Here is a 6,000-nt window from a genome sequence, read left to right on the forward strand (position 1 = left end):
CGAGACCAAGCGCAGGCTCGGCGATCGTTTCGCTCAACACCTCCGCTCAGTCTGCCTTAACCAACCTGATCTCCTGGTGGCTCAGCACTTCAACTCCCTCTCCCATTCCCAATCTGACCTTTCTGTCCTGGGCCTCCTCCATTGTCAGAGTGAGGCCCAGCGCAAATTGGAGGAACAGCACCTCATATTTCGCTTGCGTAGTTTACACCCCAGTGGTATGAACATTGACTTCTCTAACTTCAGGTAGTCCCTGCTTTCCCTCTCTATCCCCTCCCCCTTCCCAGGTCTCCCACTAGTCTTCCTGTCTCCTACTCTATCCGATCGTTGTCCTTTCCCCTCTCCTGACATCAGTCTGAAGAAGGGTCACGACCTGAAACGTTACCCATTCCTTCTCTCCCGAGATGCTGCCTGACCCGCTGAGTTACTCCAGCATTTTGTGTCTACCTGCACTCCTAGATCCATCTGTTGTACAACACTCCCAAGAAAGCTGGCATTCACTGTGTAGGTCCTGCCCTGGTGTGACTTCCCAAAATGCACCATCTCACACTTACATGCATTAACTTCCATTAAGCATTCTTCAGTCCACTTGTCCAACTGATCAAAATCCTGCTGTAATTTTTGCTAACCATTTTTGCTACCACCACACTTTAGTGTCAACTGCAAACTTACTATTCATGCCCTTTACACTCTCATCCAAATCATTAATGTAAACCACAAACAGCAATGGGCCCAACACTGATCCCTGATCATACCAGTAGTCACAGGCCTCCAGTCTGAAAAAGAGCCTTCTACCATCACCTTCTGTTTCCCTCCATGAAGTTAATCTCTATCCAGCCTAGTAACTCTCCCTGGACCCTTTGTGATCTAACCTTCCTGAGCAGCCTTCTATGCCAAACCTTATCAAATGTCTTCCTGAAGTCCATATAAACATTGTATAAAGCTTTGCCTTATCAACCTTTTTGGTTACTTCTTCAAAAAACTATCAGATTTGTAAGACACAATCTCCATGCCTCCTTCTTTTTCCTGACCAGTGCCTCAATTTCTCTCACCGTCCAGGCTTCCTTACTCCCACCTGCCTTGCCCTTCACTCGAACAGAAACATGCTTGCTCTGAACTCTTATCATCACACTTTTAAAAGCATCCCATTTTCCGGATGTTCCTTTGTCTGCAGAAAACTTACTGCAATCAACCTGAGCAAGTTCCTGTCTAATACCATCAAAGTTGACCTTGCCCCGATTCAGAATTTTAATTCATAGGCCCATCTTATCTTCATCCATAACTCTTTAAAGCTAGTAGAACAGTGGTCTCTGATCCTAAAAGGTTTGCCCACAGACACTGCAGTCACTTGTCCTTCTGAATTTCTTAAAAGTAGATCACACTTTGCTTCAAGGGCCCACTATACATTGCCTGAGGAAACTTTCTTTAACATGTTTGACAAAAACATCCCATCTAACCCCACATACTGTGACAGTCCTAGTTTATGATAGGAAAGTTAACCCAGAAGTGGGTGAACGATCTGAACCTTTTCTTCAACAGGTTCGATCAATCACCTACCCCTCCTCCGGTCCAGTGACCTCTGCTGCAGTCCCCCTTGTCTGCACGTCCCCTCCCACCTCCCCTCCCACAGCACTTGGGTCACAGTCACCACCCACTGCTTCTGCTTCTCCTGCCCCAACCCCACCACCCCCACCTCCTCCCCCAACACCATCCCCCCCACACCCCCTCTTCCTCTCACACGCGAGCACCCAGCCCCTGTGCTCCAATCTGTCTTTCTCCACAGACCAGGTGAGAAATGAGCTCAGGAAGATCAATGCGAGGAAGGAGGCTGGTCCTGATGGCATCAGCTCGAGGCTCCTCAAGTCCTGTGCAGACCAGCTGTGCGGAATAGTGGAGCATGTCTTCAATCTGAGCCTGAAACTGGGGAGAGTTCCACAGCTGTAGAAAACATCCTGCGTGGTACCGGTACCAAAGACGCCGCACCCGAAGGAACTCAACAGCTACAGGCCGGTGGCACTGACATCACACCTGATGAAGACACTGGAGCGTCTGGTCCTCGCCCATCTCCGCCCCCTGGTGAGACCATCAATGGATCCGCTGCAGTTCGCCAACCAGACTCGCATCAGGGTGGAGGACGCCATCATCTACCTGCGGAACAGAGCTCTTTCACACCTGGAGAAGCCGGATAGCACTGTGAGAATCATGTTCTTTGATTTCTCCAGTACATTCAACACCATCCGGCTGGGGCTTCTGGGGGGCAAGTTGGAGCGCACAGGAGTGGATCACCACCTCACTTCCTGGATTCTGGACTACCTCACCAATCGACCACAGTATGTGAGGACAAAGGACCTGGTCTCGGACAGGGTGGTCTGCAGCACTGGGGTTCCGCAGGGCACAGTGCTAGCTCCATTCTTGTTCATCCTATACACTGCGGACTTCAGGCACAGCTCTGCAGACTCCTATCTACAGAAGTTCTCTGATGACTCTGCCATCGTCGGCCTCATCACGGACGACGATGACAGGGCGTACAGAGAACTGATCAAGGAGTTTGTGGACTGGTGCCAGCGGAACTGCCTCTGGATCAACGCGGGGAAAACCAGGGAGATGGTGGTAGATTTCCGCAGGCGCTTCCCGGTCCCCCCGACACCGGTGAACATCCAGGGAATGGACATCGAGGGGGTGGATTCTTATAAGTACCTGGGTGTCTACCTCAACAATAAACTGGACTGGACTGAAAACACTGATGCGCTATACAGAAAGGGCCAAAGCAGACTTTATCTGCTAAGGAGACTCAGGTCCTTTGGAGTGCAGGAGGCACTCCTAAGGACCTTCTACAACACGGTGGTTGCATTGGCCATTTTCTATGGAGTGGTCTGCTGGAGCGGCAATAGGGAAGAGACTCGACAAGCTGGTCAGGAAGGCCAGCTCTGTCCTGTGTTGCCCCCTTGACACAGTGCAGGTGGTGGGAGAGAGGAGGATGATGGCAAAGCTAACATCGCTGCTGGACAACGACTCCCACCCCAGGCAGGACACAGTCACTGCACTGAGTAGCTTCTTCAGTGACAGACTCCTTCACCCCAAGTGCGTGAAGGAGAGATATAGGAGGTCCTTCCTTCCCGCTGCTGTGAGACTGCACAACCAGCACTGCTCCCAGCAAACGAGTCAACAATAACAGATAAGAACACACAGAAAACTGATGACAATTTATGTATCTTTATTTATAATGAATGATCTCTTGCTATCCACTTTGCTGCTGTAACATGGTAAATTTCCCCGGTGTGGGACGAATAAAGGAATATATTATTATTTATTATTTGAAAGTTAAAATCCCCTCTGTAACATCCCTATTTGTCTTGAACCTGCCTGCAATCTAGCATATTGTCTATTTCAGTCTGAAGAAGGGTCTCAACCCGAAACGTCACCCATTCCTTCTCTGCCGAGATGCTGCCTGACCTGCTGAGTTACTCCAGCATTTTGTGAATAAATCGATTTGTGCCAGCATCTGCAGTTATTTTCTTATAGCATATTGTCTAGTTGGGCCCCTATAGTACACACCCAACAAGGTGATCATCCTCTTATTATTTCTCAGCTCCACCCATATAGCCTCCCAGGATGAATCATCAGTAATGTAATCTTAGACTACTGCCATGACATTTTCCATAATCAATAATGTAACACTCCCTCCTCTTTTATACCCACCTCTTTCTCTCCTGTAGCACCTGTACCCTGGAACATTAAGCTGCAAATCCTATCCTCTCTTAGCCAAGTTTCAGTAACGGCTACAACGTCCCAGTCTCACATACCTTTCTACTCCCTGTTCATCGTCCAACTAAGAGGCCTCTCACATTTAAATAAATGCAATTCAATACAACAGCCCTCTTTGTTCCCTGCCACAGTCCACCTATTCTATTCACAGAATTTACTTTCATCACTTTTCAATACCGACTTTCAGCCTTTCACCTGCCTCAGTCCTGCATTGGATCCCGCCCTCTGCCAATCTGGTTTAAACCCACCTGTGTAGCTCAAGTAAACATCCTGCCAGTATATAGGTTCCCCTCCAGTTCAGTGCAACCCATCCCTCTTGTGCAGGTCTCCTCTGCCACAGAAGAGATTCTAATGGTCCAAAAATCAGAATCCCTGTCCCCTGCACCAACTCCTCAGTCAGATCACTAAGATCATATTGTGAAACAGTCTTGCATGTGCTTTCAGCACCATTTTTGAACCCTTGGAACTGAACACACAGAGAAGCCAAAATTGAATGAAGTGAGAGCAGTAATGCAACTACTGAATTCAAGTCAATGTCACTTTTCAGTAGCTGCAACTGGTCATTTTAAAACTGTTGAGGAATGATGCCCTAAATCGAATCACCGGGGTAGTTCCCAATTTTTTCACATTGCTCTGAATGGAAGCAGCTTCCAATTGAATGTTATTGTATCACTTTTTATATTTTTACATGTCTTTTAGGGGTTTCTGATTTGAAGTTTTGATGCAAAGTTTTTTTGTGAAATCTGCACTCTGATGCATCAAGTGCCAGGAATGAGTGGCTACAGGTATTGAGGAAAACAACACGAGTCTGCTGAATAAGCGCACAACGACGATAGAATCCAGAATACAAGTTAAGAACTTTTGAACAGCTGTTGTTAATAATGTTAACTCCAATGGGAGCAAAGCAATTGCTCATTTTTAGATGTGCCTGCTGTCGACCAAAACACCGAGGCATATTTTTAGCATTGTCATATGACTATCCATGGCAATTACAAATGTCCAAACTCTGGATGTGTGGTCTACACTGTTACAAGAGTCAAAGTAGGCTCGTGGAACAGAACCTATCCTCGTTCTGGCCATATTCCTGCTTTCCAAACTCAATATCGAAGTCTACATCTTCACGTAATTCATGCCATCTCTCAGAACTGCTGTATATCTGTGATATTGGCTCAGTTCTTCTTTCTCTTGATAACCCCAATGATATACTTGCATCTACACGATCAGATTATTTTTTTAATGTGCTTGTTAGCATGTACAGGAGGTGGCTGATTATTGCGTATGGAGTTGTTATAATCAGTTTAGATAGTACTTCGGCTTTGGGCTTGATTTTCTTGGTTGAGCACTTATCCTGGTGTTATAGCACAAATACTTTGTGTTTTAATTGTAATTTAACATCTGGTCCAGCTAGTGACTGTTGTGAATAAAACAGCTGACAACGAGGTAAAGTCCATGTGACAGCGTGGAAAGACAGCTGACAGGAGGGAATAGACCCCACTGGGGCTGTTATGGGTTAGCACCTCATTGCAGCAAAGGTTTTGAGTTATTGAGATAAAGAAGGTGCTGGTTCTCCAGGTGGTTAGAACTAGACAAGGGAGAGAAATCGAGAGATTAGTGAAGTAGAGGAGACAGTTAAAAAAGCAGTGGAGAAAGGCAAGGAAAGGAGAAAAAGCAAAGGGGAAAGTTGATGAGAGAGAGGGAATTAATGTTTTGCAAGAGTTAAGAAGTCGGTTAGCAACACTATGGAGGGCAGAACATGTTAGGAGGAAGAGGAAGAAGAAAGAGTGAGTCAGGTAGAGCATTTTATAGGGATCCATTTGAATTTGTTAAAATAATGTTTGGTCAGGAAAGGAGTGGAAAGCTCAAAGTTTCAAAGGAAGAGTTGGAGGAATATTTAAAAAGGACATACTCAGATAGAGAAAACAATAGGGGAATAGATTTCCCTCCAGATATACCATCCTTAGGAGAGATAGAGCATAAGTTAGATGTTAGGCCACCAAAGTGGAAGAAAGTGGGAGCAGTAATAAGGTGTGCAAAGGCTTCTTCGGCCCCAGGGCCAAATGGTATATAAAAGTGATGTGCTTAGATTCTGATGGAGGCTCCTGCGAATAGTTTGGGAGAAGCAGGTCATACCAAGGGTTTGGCGTAGAGTAGGGGGAATTTTCATTCCCAAGGAAAAGAGTCTCCAGAGTTAAGTCAGTTTTGGCCTATATGTGTCATAAATGTAGAAGGCATGATTTT

Source organism: Rhinoraja longicauda, chromosome 27 (genome assembly GCF_053455715.1).
Source record: "Rhinoraja longicauda isolate Sanriku21f chromosome 27, sRhiLon1.1, whole genome shotgun sequence".
NCBI lineage: Eukaryota > Metazoa > Chordata > Chondrichthyes > Rajiformes > Arhynchobatidae > Rhinoraja > Rhinoraja longicauda.